Source organism: Odocoileus virginianus, chromosome 22, assembly GCF_023699985.2.
Source record: "Odocoileus virginianus isolate 20LAN1187 ecotype Illinois chromosome 22, Ovbor_1.2, whole genome shotgun sequence".
Lineage (NCBI taxonomy): Eukaryota > Metazoa > Chordata > Mammalia > Artiodactyla > Cervidae > Odocoileus > Odocoileus virginianus.
In genome coordinates this window covers 31,380,661-31,397,189 of record NC_069695.1, presented here as the reverse complement: position 1 = coordinate 31,397,189, position 16,529 = coordinate 31,380,661, and the positions used below count along the sequence as shown (strand labels likewise).

The following is a 16,529-nucleotide window of genomic DNA, read 5'->3' as shown; positions in this document are numbered from 1 at the left end:
ATTTTAAAATGAATTTTTATTGAAATATAGTTGCTTTACAATGTTGTGTTAATTTTTATTGACACATATACACTACTGATAACCATGTATAAAATAGATAACTAATGAGAACAGTTTTTCTGTGCTTATTTGTCATTTGTATATTTTTATTGTTGAAATGTCTTTTCACATATTTGCATATTTTCCAGTTGGATTGTTTGTTTTATTGCTGTTGAGTTTTGAGAATTCTTTTTTTTTTTTTGCTTTTCGTAACTGTTTTGAGTTTAATAGGATTTCACTTAAAAAACAATCTCCTACAGGTCAGTGCAGCTTTTCTTCCCCATCCAAGAACACACCATACCCACCACCCCTCACCTTGCCGTTATCCAAATTTAAGTCAATAAGGAAAGCTTTTAGTCTCACATCTAGGTTATGCCTGGAGAACTGGCTTGTCACACACACACTTCTCTGCTAGGAGGCAATGTTGGTACAGAAGTACAGTATTTCTAGTTTGTTGCTCCAAGTGTGTACAACACGCAGCACGGCTGTATCAGGTAAACATGTGCACAGGGGAAGATGAGGCGTGGGCTCATAGCAAGCAGTCAAATGGAAATCAAAAGGACTTTCTCTTTCAGAGTTCCCCTATCTTTATTTGTGGAGATTATCCAATAATTTCTTTAATTACATCGCATACTTCTGAGTCCATTCCCGAGCTATTCTGTTGTACTTTTCTTTATCTGTTTTGTAGATCCGAGCAATTTCAGGCACTAAAGGGTCACCTGGATTGGGATCACACAACAGAGAACAGATGGACAGAAGTACTTTTGAAATAGTGCTGGAGACCACTGTGACCGAAGAATATAAAGACAAATGCTGCCATTACTGTTAATATTTGGATGATAAATTCTTGTTGTAAATGCAACCTTAGGTGGTTTGAAGGGGTAATCTGTTGGGAAATGAATTGTCAAGAAAAAGACTCCACCCTGATAGGGACTGTCATTTGGCCCCATTATTGTAGCTTGCCAATGGAACATATCTCCAACGGGACCTGCTGAACACTGTGCTGGGGGGTCCCGTGCCAGGTCATTCAACTCCTTGTGGATTCTCTTTAGAGCCATCACGGGAGGTGGGTGGCGGCGGCCCCGGGGCGGGACGGGGGCAGGGGAGGGACTGGGAAGGGGCGAGGGGGCGCGAGGCCGCCTCGGTGATTGCGGATCGGCCGGAGAAGATGGGGAGTTCCGGAACGCGGGTCCGGCGGGACGGATTTAGGGCCGAGGCCAACTCGGCTCCTGAGCCTGCCGCAGCGGTCACCGCATCACCCGGCGGCGGCCCCTTTATGAGCTGCCGCCGCCACCGCGGTAGCTGCCTCTTCCTTCTCGTCTCAGCGCCCTTGAGAATTCTTTTATTCCAGGGCCTAGTTCTTTGTCAGATACGTGGTTTGCAACTATTTTCTCTAAGTCTGCAATTTGTATTTTTATTCATTTAATATGGACTTTGACAAAATAAAAATTTTCCTTTTATTGATTGTGCTTTTATTATCAAGTCTAAGAATTCTTTGTCTAGTCCTAGATCTCAAAGATTTTCTTATTTAAAATATTTTTATACTTTTACATTTTATACTAAGTTCATTATTCATTTTGAGTTTAGGTTGGGGTTCATCAGTTGTCTATAGATATCCATTTGCTCCAGCATTGAAAAGGCCATCCTTTCTTGATTGAATTGATTTTGCACCTTTGTCAAAAGTCAGTTAAAAAGGTGCTATATATATAAACCTTAATATATCAAGTGAACTCAAGAAGGTAATTAAGCAAATCAAATTGTGTAAGATATATGGGTAATAATGAAGCAGTAGGGAAGAAGGCAGGGCAAAGCCTTTAAAAAACAACAGAGCCATAGGATATGACAAAGACTGCTTGTAACCAACATGGTCTGAGATGGCAGAATATTCGGATTCCAATGAACTTGAACCTCTTCATATGCTCATTGTAATACACTAGTATGCTAAATGTCACATCCTCCAGCACCTTGACAGCTCTGAGGCCAACCATAAAAGTTCAAAAGCTGGGTAGTGGCCCAATTCCTGGAAATCCCCACCCCTTTCCTGAAATAATTGAAATAATACTCCCACTCATTAGCCTATGAAATTACCCAAACCACAAAAACTAACCATGCCATATTTCGGGGCTCCCTCACCTTCTGAGCAGGCTCACACACTGTCTGGGGAGTGTAAAAGTGAAAATCGCTCAGTCATGTCTGACTCTTTGCGACCCCATGGACTGGTCCATGGAATTCTCCAGGCCAGAATACTGGAGTGGGTAGCCTTTCCCTTCTCCAGGGGATCTTTCCAACCCAGGGATTAAACCTAGCTCTCCCACATTGCAGGTGGATTTTTTTTTTTTTTTTTTTTTACCAGCTGAGCCACAAGGGAAGCCCAAATAAATCCACTTGTATTATGTTGTTTAGTCGCTCAGTTGTATCTGACTCTTTGCAACCCCATGGACTGCAGCATGCCAGGCTTCCCTATCCTTCACCATCTCCTGGAGTTTTCTCAGACTCATGTCCATTGAGCTGGTGATACCATCCAATCACCTCATCTATCATTGGATTCTTTCTGTGAAGAGACATTGAGAACCTCAAATTCACCGGAAACAATGGTGGACTCTGTGATTTTCAAATTTATATGCAAACATACCTCCTAGCTCAATTCTGCCTGCAAATAGTATCCAATCCTTGGTAATTGATTCCCAGAATTTTAGTCAGATTCTAACATCAGGGAATGTCAGCATGTGAGGCTGTGGCTGGCCTGTGGTTATGGTTAGCGCAAGTGTGTGAATGAGCACATAAAATCCTTCTCTATATATCACAGTCTTGCTTCCACATTGTTTCTTCTGCTGTCTTTAGTCATCATCATAAAAAATGATGCATAATATATTACTCTGAAAAATTCTGTTAAATATTACTTCTTTTAGAGAAAGTGTTCCTTTCTCCACTGAGATGATACAGGATATAATGTCTCAAAGAGGCATTCAGTTAGACAAGTCAATCAGGGAAGTGTCGACTATAAAAGATGCACAATTTGAGAGTTTTGAGTTAAGTTTTATTTGGGGCAAAATGAGGGATGGAGCTTGGGAGACAGCACCTTAGATGGTTCTGAGAGACTGCTCCAGAGAGGCAGTCGGGGAAGGTCAATAAATAAGATTTTGGTGAAGAGGGAGCTCAGTGCAATCACGTGCTTACTTTACAAAAGGTTTTCTGTTAGTCTTGAGGAGCTGATGTCACCACGAAGGGATGCAGTGCTTTTCTGGAGATGAAGAGATGTAAGGATTGGGATAATGAAATCAGTTCCTGAAAATATCTAACTATCTAAAGACCTGTTCCACCAGATTCCCTGGAGCACAGAGTGCCTCACTCCACCCTGAACTCAGAGGGTGTTGAAGGTCAATAACTGCAGCAGCCCAGTGTTCAGTAACTGCAGAGTGTTCAGTGTTAGTTGCTCAGTCGTGTCCAACTCTTTGCGACCCCATGGGCTGTAGTCCACCAGGCTCCTCTGTCCATGGAATTTCCAAGGTAAGAATACTGGAGTGGGTTGCCAGTTCCTTCTCCAGGGGATCTTCCTGACCCAGAGTTCGAACCTGGGTCTGCTGCATTGCAGGCAGATTATTTGCAGTCTGAGTCACTTAGGGAAGCCTATAACTTCCCTGTAACTGCAGAGGCAGATGGTAAATGCCCTTGTTCAGTTGCTGGCAATGCTCTTGGCAAATGCCAATTTGTAGTTGACACAAGGAAGACTTTATTCAAGGCCACTGTAATGGGGAGAGAGATTGAACTCAAGTTCGCTGAAACAAAAAGCAGAAAGAATTTTTAAGTACTGGTGTAAGCTAGTGGAAAAGTACTGGAGAAAGTTACAGGGGAGATTGGTTAGTATGATTATGCTTTAAGGGATTGCTAAGTATCACTTATCCGTCACAGCCTGGGAGATAAAGACACTGTCTTTCTAAACAATTATATTTCAAAGGAATGGCTCTCAGGTCCTTGAGAAAGATGTTCCGGGGTTGTAAAACTGACAAAGAAGCTGGGGGAATATCTATATCTCAAAGAGAGAGAAAGAATTTAGGATAGCAAGCTTTCTAAAGTAAATGCTCTAAACAAAGGGGGGCTAGTGGGCCAGTCAGAAACAACCTGCTTGCTATTTAATCTAGTTGAAATAGAACATTAGGCCATCTTAGTCAAATGGAAGGATGAGGTGATATTTAAATTGTTGTTATTGTTTAGTGGAGACTCTTTTGTGACCCCATGGACTAACCCCCCCCTCCCCCCCCCCCAGGTTCCTCTCTCTATGGGATTTCCCAGGCAAGGGTACTAGAGTGGGTTGCCATTTCCTTCTCCAGGGGATCTTTCCCACCCAGGAACTGAACCCATGTCTCCTGCATTTGCAGGCAAATTCTTTACCACTAAGCCACTTAGGAAGCACAATATTTAAATTAATTATGTAGTTTTTTGAGGGTCATATTCTAGAATATTTTAAATGAGCATAAATTATATTTCTTACAGAAAGTCATTAAAATTTATAAGTAAAATTATTATAAAATGTATATCAGTGGTAAAAAGGTCATTCTTATCACCATAAGTGTACATAATGAAGTATGATAGAGTACTTTGGAAAATATTTAGGAAAAAACAAGGCATATCTTGCAATTTCTTTATAATTTCAGAAGATATGACCTCTTCTGGAGTGTTCAACCAGTGAACAGAGAGATGCAGTGGTTATATTCATGTGTAGGGACAGTTGATTTCCAGCCATAGCATTAAAATTAGATCAGAACTCCCCCCCCACAATTTTAAATCAGATTATTTTAAGTAGAAACACTTATAAAAAAAACAAACCAACAAAAAAAACCCTGCAATGCAAAATGCTTGAAATGTATAGTTAAATGCATTAGCATACAATCTTGCCATTTATACAAACATACTTTCCTGTTTGGTTTTGCTTTAATCTCTGCTATTGTTTGATCAGAGTTAATGATTACAATTAGAAAATTAAAGAATTATATCAGGTATTTTGGACTTTTAAATTTAAGAATAGACTCTGAGGTTGTTTGTTGTTGTTTAGTTGCTGAGTCTTGTCCGACTCTCTTGCAACCCCATGGACTATAGCCTGTCAGGCTTCCCTGTCCGTGGAATTCTCCAGGCAAGAATACTGGAGTGGGTTGCTATTCCCTTCTCCAAGGGATCTTCCCAATTCAGGGATCAAATCCATATCTCCTTCATTGCAGACAGATTCTTTACCATCTGAGCTACCAGGGAACCCATACAAGCTTCTTAGTGCAGAGAAATAAAAGTGAATGGGAAGAACTCTCCATCTGGGAGAAGTAGATGCAGGTTTTACCTGATATGTGCTTCTTCTGCCTATAATTTCTCTGATTCTCATGGTCTTATTCTCATATTGTTCCTTCTAATGACTTTTTGTCACAGTTCTAACCATCATGTCAATACATTATCTTTAAAATTTGGTTGATATATTGTCAGTTTTGCAATGTGGGAGACCTGCGTTCAATCTCTGGGTTGGGAGGATCCTCTGGAGAAGGGAAAGGCTACCCACTCCAGTATTCTGGCCTGGGGAATTCCATGGACTGTATAGTCCATGGGATTGCAAAGAGTTGGACACGACTGAGTGATTTTCATTTTCACTTTCATTGTCTGTTTTGAAGAATCTTCTCAGAGGAGCACCTTGTGGCCAGCTAGAGTCCTGGAAAAGCCAGACCCCTATTTAGTAGTGATTTCAATGGAGTGACCCTTTTATACAAAACATGATCAATGTGTCTAAAACTTTCCTGCTTTAGCCTTGCCTTCATCTTGATAATTCTCATTTCCTATTCCCAGGATGCAAACTCTTTGAAAGATATTTAAGAATCATTTCTGCCCAACTATGCATCCTATTTTTAACTTTCCTTTGTTGTAGGACCTTGTAGGATTTAGATTAAATGTTAATGGTTAAGCTTGCTTCAACTGTTACTTATTCATCTAATTGGATTTTCTTTGCTTTTAATTTTTAGTAACTCTTGACACCACTTTTAATCAATTTTGTACTCTCTCCAACTTCATTCTAGTCCTTGTCCTGATTGATGTATTATCATAAGCACAATAATTAACTTATTGCTGCTTTAATCAAGTGTTAACATTTGCCATTATAACTTAATAATGCAATTAGCCCTATTAAAATACTAAAACAGTTTGCCTTTCAACATTCAGTTCTGAGTATGGTTCATTGTTTCCTCTACCAATGAATCTTGTTTCAATTATTGGAACTTCCTTTTTTTCCTAACATCTCAAGAACACAAAAAGTTCTAAAAGCTTTGGGAAGAATCTTCTTATGTCCCATGAAAATATTTTGTTTGTATCAATCCTCCTGAGTCTCTCTTTTTTCCATGTCTTTGAAAAAAACCTACATATGCCCCTTACTGTTCTTATTTTTTTCTTATTTTTTGTCTTATTTATGTCTCTTTGTAACTCTCCTGATATCAGGGCTTCCCTGATAGCTCAGTTGGTAAAGAATCCACCTGCAATGCAGGAGATCATGGTTTGATTCCTGGGTTGGGAAGATCTGCTGGAGAAGGGATAGGCTACCCACTCCAGTATTCTTGGACTTCCCTTGTGGCTCAGCTGGTAAAGGATCTGCCTGCAATGTAAGAGACCTGGGTTCAATGCTTGGGTTGGGAAGATCCCCTGGAGAAGGGAAAGGCTACCCTATCCAGTATTCTGGCCTGGAGAATTCCATGGGATCTCAAAGAGTCTGACATGACTGAGCAACTTTCATTTTCACTTGTAACTCTCCAGTAACTGAATAATTAAATAAACTATTGAATTTTTAATAAAGTTTTAAGTCATGTATTATTTGTTTTAATTAGGGTATTTCTTTTTTCAAAAACAAACGTCAATTCAAACAGTGTTAAAGGCTAGATTAGGCTCGGCTTTCTGTGTGTGGTCCACGATTTGTTTTTTTTCTCCTGTGCATCAGGGGACCTATTCTTTAGTCCCTACAGTACCAAAGCTCTTTACTTTGCTCTCAGTTCATTATTGATGACTGGTAAACCTCTGCTGGGTCTCTTTGATGCCAAAAGACAGCTAGAGTTGCCAAGAAATGACAAGTGTGGTTAGGAAGGGGGCTCTTCAAAGCACGGAGAGTTGTTAAATATAACAGTAACTTATGCATGGGGAGAATTATTGCAAACAAGTTGTTAGGAAGTCTGACATTTTGGCAACATGAATGTATGTTATGGGGCTAAGGAAAGAATACAACTTTATATTTTCAATTCATTTTAGGGAAATATTTGTCAGGTGACGTCATAAGCAATTTTCTGTGATAGCAAGAAAATTGACTTGGACAGGCATCTCTAAGTGAATTCACATAATTAATATGATTTTATTAACATAATCAAAATGTTTTCCTCCTGGGAAATTTGACAGCAGTCCTTGGCCACTGGCAAAGTAGAGCTGTGTTCTCTCTCCCTGCCAAGCCACACCCCTGTCACATCCTATGGGTATTGGTCCTATGAGTTTTCATAGGCAGAACTCTTGAAGATCCTAGGAATATGAATGACCTTAAGTGACTGCAACAATTAATAACTTTTATTGTGTCTAACTCTTCAGAACCCTTGACACTGTGGGTAATTAAAAAGAGACAGAAGGAAACAAATGATCTCTTTTTGCCTCTTTGGGCTGTATGAATGCTCAAGGCAAATAGAGTGCATCTATTGGGACCATGAAGCACAGGAGTTTCACACCAGTGATGCTAGTGGCGAAGAACCTGCCTGCCAACGCAAGAGGCGAAAGAGATGCTGGTTTGATCCCTGGGTCAGGAAGATCCCCTGTAGGAGGAAATGGCAACCCACTCCAGTATTCTTGTCTAGAGAACCCCATGGACAGAAGAGCCTGGCGGGCTACGGTCTATGGAGTCCCAAAGAGTTGCCCACGACTGAAGCGACTTAGCAAGCATGTGCACATGTTGTATGTAGACTGCAATGAGATTCATGGAACGAGAATGGAATTGCCGCTGGATAAATATTACAAAGTTTGTATATTTCTAAGAAGCACAGTGACTCACCTTTTCTGTGGCATCCTAACCTTTTGTGACTCGTAAGTCCTGGCCCTATTAAATTTAACTCAGTAAACATTTAAAAATATATGCTTCCACATATAATATACCTTGCTGTAATATTAGTTTTACTTTTGTTTTCAAAAAATGAAGACTCTGTCCCTCCCTTTTTACCTGCGTGTCTCTCTGTCTCTCTCTCTCTATACACATATTGACACACACACATGTTTAAGTATATACGTGTAATAGATACACATAAGCATACACACATATGATGCAGGTGTTTGCAAGAACAATACTTATAATTACAAGAAGAGATTATGGTACCGTAGAGAAAGGAGTACGTACTTTTTGATGAGAGTATTAAATTTATATTGTGAATCTCTGTATTGATGTCATTGTTTAGAAACAACTCATATAAATGTTAATTGTGATGGGCAGATATTACTATAAATTTAAAAGCAATAAATGATCAGCAGAATAATGAATCAAAATGTATCTACTAAAAACAGAACAGCACATGAGCTTTTAAGTCACAGATGAGAAAGGATGATATGGGTTGTAGACAGCAGGTAAATAAGAAAATGTAAGTAACAGAATAACCGGAGGAGCTCCTTTTGTTTTTTTCTGCCAGCCGGGCATAGTGCTGTGCTAGCTAGCATTTTATGTATCCTATTCAATGTGATTTTTCTAGCAACTCTATGATCTAGGAATTGTTTTTCCTATTTATAGATGAAGAGACAGCTTTGAGTGATTTGCTTGTCTAGAAATACCTGTAAGATTATAGAGAAGCTTTAATGAATGAGAAGCCAGGGGACTACTTATAACATTGAAGGGGGAAAAAAAATCATGTACATAGATTCCTGGAGGAAAAGGGAAATGTTTAGTACTACTAATAGGAGTAGATTAAACCTATACCCAGAGTGTAACATGAGTAATTAAGCAGACACAGATCTAGACTAGGAAGACGTGTCGTTGGGGAATAGAATGGAAGGAATTTGAAGAAATATGAACATAATCTATATTCCTCTTCTCTATTCTGCAGAGATAAATTCTAGGCTCTCCACCTGTAGTTTATATGCTGCTTCTTCACACTGTGGTGAAATAGTATTTTCATATGCTGAGTGGTTGAACTAATGATTTGATTGGTGACCAAATTATGAAAAGGATTGAAAAGAACTAAAGGGCAAAGCTGTACTAGGAACAGTGTCAATAAATAAAAGATCTTTTTTTCTTCCTCCAAACTTAGAAAACAGTATCAGAATTTTCACAAGAGGACAAGCAAGTTGCCTCCTCTTTGTACATTGTCATTTCATCTAGATTCAGTGCAGAAACTAGTTCATATAGTATTTCTTTGAACTTCTTGTGACTCATATGGGACAAAGTTATGTCCCAAGGAGCAGTTTTTAATTGCACCAATAACTAAAAAATAATAAATTGCAGAAATGTCAAAATTCTCAGCCTGACTTGATGAAAAGCTCCAGATTTGGTTCTTTTGATGTATATCAGTTGTAAAGTTTCAAGGATTTCATGTGATTTGGAAAAGTGGCTAAGCATTCAGACCTCTCAATTATTTACAGAGATCTGTTTGAAACAGTCAAACTCTTCAGTTTTTACTATTAGCCCAGCAATTTTAATGACAGTAGAGAGGATTCTTTCCATGGTGGATATAAGCAAAAAACAAAGGGTTTAGTATTTTTCTTACTTGGCCAAGATCAATTCTTTAAGATATAGCACTGTAATAAAAAGCAAGTGTTAAAGCAAATGATATCCTCATTTTTAGAAACTGGTAAGAGAAAAGAGTTAAAAGTAATCTGAGCACATTTGGTTGAGCTGTATATCTTTACTTAGATCATCTTCAAAGAGAACAACTTTCCTTGACACTCTAAGACTCTTCATGAATTGGGAATTAGAATACAAATTACTTTATTCCCCCATAGGCTTCAAGAATTCACTATTAGCGAGGCAGTCTGTACATGTACTCTGTGAGGTCTCCTGGTTTATTTAGGCATGAATTTTTTTCTGTACTTCCTCACATATTGGGAAGAAAATCAAATGAATAGAAAGTAAATAAAATCACTCTCATGTTTGATAACGTGATTTCTGAGGGATAAATTGACAACAAAAGGATTTTTACCTGTTATATTCACTGCTTCATCCCCAGTGTTAATATTAATAATAATATTGCTTTTAGCACATAGAAGTGTTCCATACATATTTGTTGTATAAATGAATAGTTGAATGGATCTGTGTTAGTCACAGGTCCCTAGTGAGTGCTTCTTAGGAAGGCATCAATCCAAATAAGTAGCAAATACATTTCTTAACAACACAACATAAAATAATTTTGAAACATATCTGTTGAGAGAAAGAATGCACTACTTTTCTTAATTTTCCTATTCATTTTTGTTAGCCTATTTGTTTTAAGTTTTCTTCATTGGAAAATCTCTGAATATCAAAATATCTAAATTTTGAAGCCGTCTGAAAGACAAAAGTAGCTCTAGTGTTGTGAGTACCAGAAAGGAAGATTTTTGACTTAAAAAAAAGCTAGAGATCTTTATCAATTAGGAAATAAGAGATGACCAAAAGGGCTCCATTCTAGTGGATATTTCAAATGATAATTCTAAGATTTCTTCTAATTACAACATTTTCTGATGTTGTGATTCTTTTCCTGGTTTCTTTGACTACTGTTTAATCTGAACTACAGATTTTATCTACTCAAAGCATACTTTAGCTGTATGTTTCTTAACTATCTTTTCTGTAAGTCCCTTATGGGCAGAAGTTATGTCACATAGTTTTGTGACATTCTCTGTAGAACCCAGCACAGGGTTGTCTACAAAGTATGCCGTAACTCTGTATTGATTGTCAAGTAATTGAATAGAAAATCAGATAGCCTTATTGTTTGCAGCAATAGGCTCTAGGAACTTCACCTATTCGGCTCCCCAGGTAGCTCAGTGGGTAAAGAATCTCCCTGCAGTGCAAGAGATGCAGGAAATAGGTTCAATCCCTGGGTCAGGAAGATCCTCTGGAGGAGAGTATGGCAACCCACTCCAGTGTTCTTGCCTGGAAAATTCCAGGGACAGAGGAACCTGACGGGCTATGGTCCATAGGGTGAGATAAGAGTTGAACACGACTAAAGTGACTGAGCATGCATGCATGCACTTCACTTACATTACCTAATCTAATCCTGACTACAACTGTGTGAGTAAATAGTAGAATTAAATTCAGAATCTAGGCTTCTCTGCATATATATCTCTGCATAATCCATACAAACCCAAATGATTATCGGTCAGTATTTCTGATCTTAAATCTTGAATAAATGCTCTGCTTTTTTATGGTAATGCAGTCTTCTTGGATTCTGTGGTTTGTCAAGTGGTATATAGAGCTTTTGATGTACATTCTCTCTTGGGCATATCTTAGGCCTTGGCAAAGTAATATCTTTTCTTATATATCGGATGTTTGGCTGGAGGAAAAATTATAGACAGAGCATACATACAAACTATGAATTTTGCTTCAAAATTGTTAAGAAAGCCAAGAGTTGTCATGGTTAAATATTTTCATCTTGTTTTATTCCTTGAATTAAATACTGCTATGATTTAGCTTGGAATAAGTAAAGAAATGTACTGTTTTAAAATCTATCAGTCACTATCACTTATTTTTTTCTGTTAATTGCCAAGCAACATTAAACAATTTAAAACTTACTAAGTACGTTGAGTATATTTAATAAAAATACTTGGTGTTTTTATTTTCTTTTCAAATCACATGCATCTTTTTTTATGATTTGTAGAGTCTATTAATTTTTAGTTCTAGTAATTATTATAAAAATAAGTTTACACAGAGAAATAAGGCTAGCTGTTTTTTACAGGAGGATAACAGACTGACTTATCTTTTGCCTGGCTTGGTGCTGGTATAGACTCTTGTTTATCATTTTACCATTTTTCAATGTGACCCTGAGTTTTCACTAGCCGTGTTTAGAAACTCTTGTCAATCTTCACTTTGCAAATGGTCATTTATGTTATTATGCTAATGAGTTGAATAAGTTTAACACTGGCCTAGGAGTGGATTTGAGTAAGCTTCTGGGAAACCTCTACAAATTCACAAAGTTAATGGCTTGACCTCCCAATTCTCCAATGTAAAATAAGCTATAATGATTTTTTCAGGCTCTTAGCTCCCCTGCATTTTAAAAAAAAGTGAGCTCCCATTTACTTCAAATGACTTGTCTTTCTTTATAATCTAATTGTAAGTGAATAACCCCTTATTTATCTTCTAAAACGATTTACGTCTGTCTTTGTTTCAGACCCTTCTTCATGACAGAGAAGGAAAATTTCTTAGCAGATATTCTGAATGGTGAATTCTTCAGAATTTCAAAGTGGCAGCTCATATATTTCAGCAAATATATTCCTCATATATTTGAGGAAGAAATATGAAAAATACTTTCAACATGTGTTTGCTTAATTTAGCATAAGGTTAGTAAAGTAGGAAGGAATGTATGTAATATGTAAAGATTTGGTGTGTATTCATTTAAGAATTTAGAAAGGAACAGTTGAATTTTAATTTCTTTAATATTACTAAATTTTAATTTCTTTTTTTACCTTAAGCTTTGCCCACCACATTACATACATAGCTCTGTTCTTTATGAATGGTTTACTCATTCACAACTAATACTTGAGTAGACTGGTGCTGGCCTAAAGGGAGGTAAATTCTTTCTATTTTTCTGTAGTTGAAATTAATGCAAAGTGAGAAAAATAGCAGGGTGATTTTAGAGCTATTGTAATGTTGGTGTAAATGTATATTTTTGCTATACAAACAAAGAAGATTATTACTAATGGTAGAAGCTAATACTGTGGTTTTTTAAAAGTTGATCACAACAAGGATGGACCTAGAGAGTATCATACTGAATGAAGTAATACATCAGACAGAGAAGGAGAAATATTGTATGACATCCCTTATATGTGGATTCTAAAAAGAAATGATCCAAATGAACATATTTACAAAACAGAAATAGACTCACAAACATAGGGAATGAATTTATGGTTCAACCAGGAGGAAGGATGGCTGGAAAGGATAATTAGAGAATTTGGGATTAACATGTATACACTGATGTATTTAAAATGGATAACCAACAAAAACCTACTGTATAGCACAGGGCACTTTGCTCAATGTTAAGTGGTAGCTTGGATGGGAGGGGAGTTTGAGGGACAGTGGATACATGTATATGTATGGCTGAGTTCCGCTGCTGTCTACCTGAATGTTGTTAATCAGATATACTCCAATATGAAATAAAAAGTTTATTTTTTAAAAAATAAAAGTTAAATAATTATCAAATTTGGGAAATAATGCTCAAAATTCTCCAAGCAAGGCTTCAACAACACATGAACCATGAACTTCCAGATGTTCAAGGTGGATTTAGAAAAAGCAGAGGAACCAGAGATCAAATTGCCAACATCCGCTGGATCATTGAAAAAGCAAGAGAGTTCCAGAAAACATCTATTTCTGCTTTATTGACTATGCCAAAGCCTTTGACTGTGTGGATTACAATAAACTGTGGAAAATTATGAAAGAGATGGGCATACCAGATCACCTGACCTGCTCTTGAGAAAGCCGTATGCAAGTCAGGAAGCAACAGTTAGAACTGGACATGGAACAACAGACTGGTTCCAAATAGGAAAAGGAGTACGTCAAGGTTGTATATTGTCACCCTGCTTATTTAACTTATATGCAGAGTACATCATGAGAAATGCTGGGCTGGATGAAGCACAAGCTGGAATCAATAACCTCAGATATGCAGATGACACCACCCTAATGGCAGAAAGTGAAAAAGAACTAAAGAGCCTCTTGATGAAAGTGAAAGAGGAGAATGAAAAAGTTGGCTTAAAACTCAGCATTCAGGAAAGTAAGATCATGGCATCCAGTCCCATCACTTCATGGCAAATAGATGGGGAAACAGTGGAAACAGTGGCAGACTTTATTTTTTGGGGCTCCAAAATCACTGCAGATGGTGACTGCAGCCATGAAATTAAAAGATGCTTATTCCTTGGAAGGAAAGTTATGACCAACGTAGAAATCATATTAAAAAGCAGAGATTACTTTGCCAAAAAAGGTCTGTCTAGTTAAGGCTATGGTTTTTCCAGTAGTCATGTATGGATGTGAGTTGGACTATAAAGAAAGCTGAGCCCCGAAGAATTGATGCTTTTGAACTGTGGTGTTGGAGAAAAATCTTGAGAATCCCTTGGACTGCAAGGAGATCCAACCTAAAGGAGATCAGTCCTGGGTGTTCATTGGAAGGACTGATGTTGAAACTGGAACTCCAGTACTTTGGCCACCTGATGAGAAGAACTGACTCATTTGAAAAGACCCTGATGTTGGGAAAGATTGAAGGTGGGAGGAGAAGGGGACGACAGGGAATGAGATGGTTGGATGTCATCATTGACTCAATGGACTTGAGTTTGAGTAAACTCTGGGAGTTGGTGATGGTCAGGGAGGCCAGACATGCTGCAATTCATGGGGTCACAAGGAGTGGGACAAAACTGAGTGATTGAACTGAACTGAACTGGTTTCAATCAAGTCAGTGATATTATTTTTATTTATTTATAAGATAATAGCAAAGCTTCTTATTTATGGCTCTTTGGTTTCAAAACCAGCTTATTTCTGGAACAGTCACAGTGCAGGATATATTTTGATAAGATTTTACTCTTGAGCTTTTTACCCTCTCTTGATCTAGGAATTTACAAAGCAAAAAACAGAATATTATATTAAAAGAGTCAGTGGATATCAACATTCCCTGATATGAGGGGGAAAGGGAAGGCCAATTTTTTGTTTCTTTTGGACAAGAGTCTTCCCTTTCATGGATTCCTTGAAGATATTCACTTGGAACTTTCTCATTAGCATCTTGATTAGTGCCGAGTTTTAGGAGGGAAGTACTGAAGGGCTGGTTTTATAACACCAGCTTCCCTAGCATAACATTATTCAGAACTGACTTTAGTATTTTTAATCCTTAGGATCCTATTCTGAGGAGAAATAATTCACATACTTAATTTTTTAAAAAAATTTTGTAATAACTGAATAAAGCACTGGTACGGTTAAGTAAAGTAGAAATGAAGCTTGGATGATTTTCCCTGGATACTATTTCACAATAAGAATATGATTAAAATCCATTGGAGAAGAAGGGGCACCAACTTTGAATGAAAAGCTGAATCCCAATATGAAATGACTTGCTTTTTCTGGATTAACTTTGGCAGGGAATTCAGGGCAAAGGGAGACGCTAGAGGTAGCTAGCTGCCTAATGCCTGGGTAACAAAGCAGATGGTGCTTTTATAGACTCAATGACTGTGGCTGTGCTGTCTCAAAAGGTCACTTTGGTTTTGCTGAAAGACTCATATTAAGTCTGCAACACGGGCAACTGTGTTGAAAGGTACTTATTCAGAGATCAGCTGTAAAAACAAACAAACAAAAGCTATCCAAGTTCCAATGTATGTTGCTGATAGCTTGAAAATGATCTACTCTTATGGAAACTTAAGGAATATTCCCTTAAAATAACACTCTCATCTTTTGTTAATAGCATCTTCGAAAAGCCAGTATCTTTAAAGTATTATTTACAGTGTAGATAACTTGCTCAGTGACAGGGTTCTTTTGGGACTTCCCAGGTGGTGCTAGTCATAAAGAATCTGCCTGCCCATGCAGGAGATATAAGATACGCAGCAGGTTCGATCCCTGGGTCAGGAAGATCCTCTGGAGGAGGGCGTGGCTATCCACTCCAGTATTCTTGCCTGGAGAATTCCATGGACAGAGGAGCCTGGTGGGCTACAGTCCATGGAGTTGCAAAGAGTCAGACACAACTGAAGTGACTTAGCGCATACACACACTTTAGGGTTCTTCTAAGAAGGAAACTAAGAAAATATAGTACCATGAGTTTTGGTTCTGAGAACTTTTTAATGATGTTTTAATGCAGACTGTGAAAGATTAAAGAGAAGTATAAATTATGAAAAACTAAAGAATATTTCTACCCGATGGTTAATTTATATACTTTTTATAGCAACCTATTATTCTACTTGTATTTTTGCATTGATCAATGGGTTCCTGCAGCAAGTGATTTTTAAAAACTGAATTGCAGTGATGGAAACAGTTCTGTTCTGGAAGAAAAGTCACTTGTTTGCCATTGAGATGACATTTGGGACACCTATATTTCTATATCTGGTACAATTTTGGTTTCTGTATTACACACAGGAATACTGGCACTATGGCTTAATCCTTGGGAATCAGTGACTTTGGGTCTTGGGCGGGGTTTTGCCATGAAACTTTTGGCACTACCTGGAACTTCTTTCTGTAGAAAGTTTTAAACAAGGTAACAAACAGAATCACAGAACGTAAGGGACTTCAAGAGATCATTTATTCCTTCTATGTCTCCAGGCAGTGGAAAAAATAACTCTTAATAATGTCAAAGTCCACCTATCTAACCAACACT

General features: G+C 37.8%; 1 pseudogene; it reads right to left on the bottom strand.

Moving 5' to 3' along the window:
- Positions 1–225: 225 nt before the first annotated feature.
- LOC139030440 (ubiquitin-conjugating enzyme E2 D2 pseudogene) lies at positions 226–1,113 on the bottom strand (annotated as a pseudogene).
- Between the last annotated feature and the right edge of the window lie 15,416 nt (positions 1,114–16,529).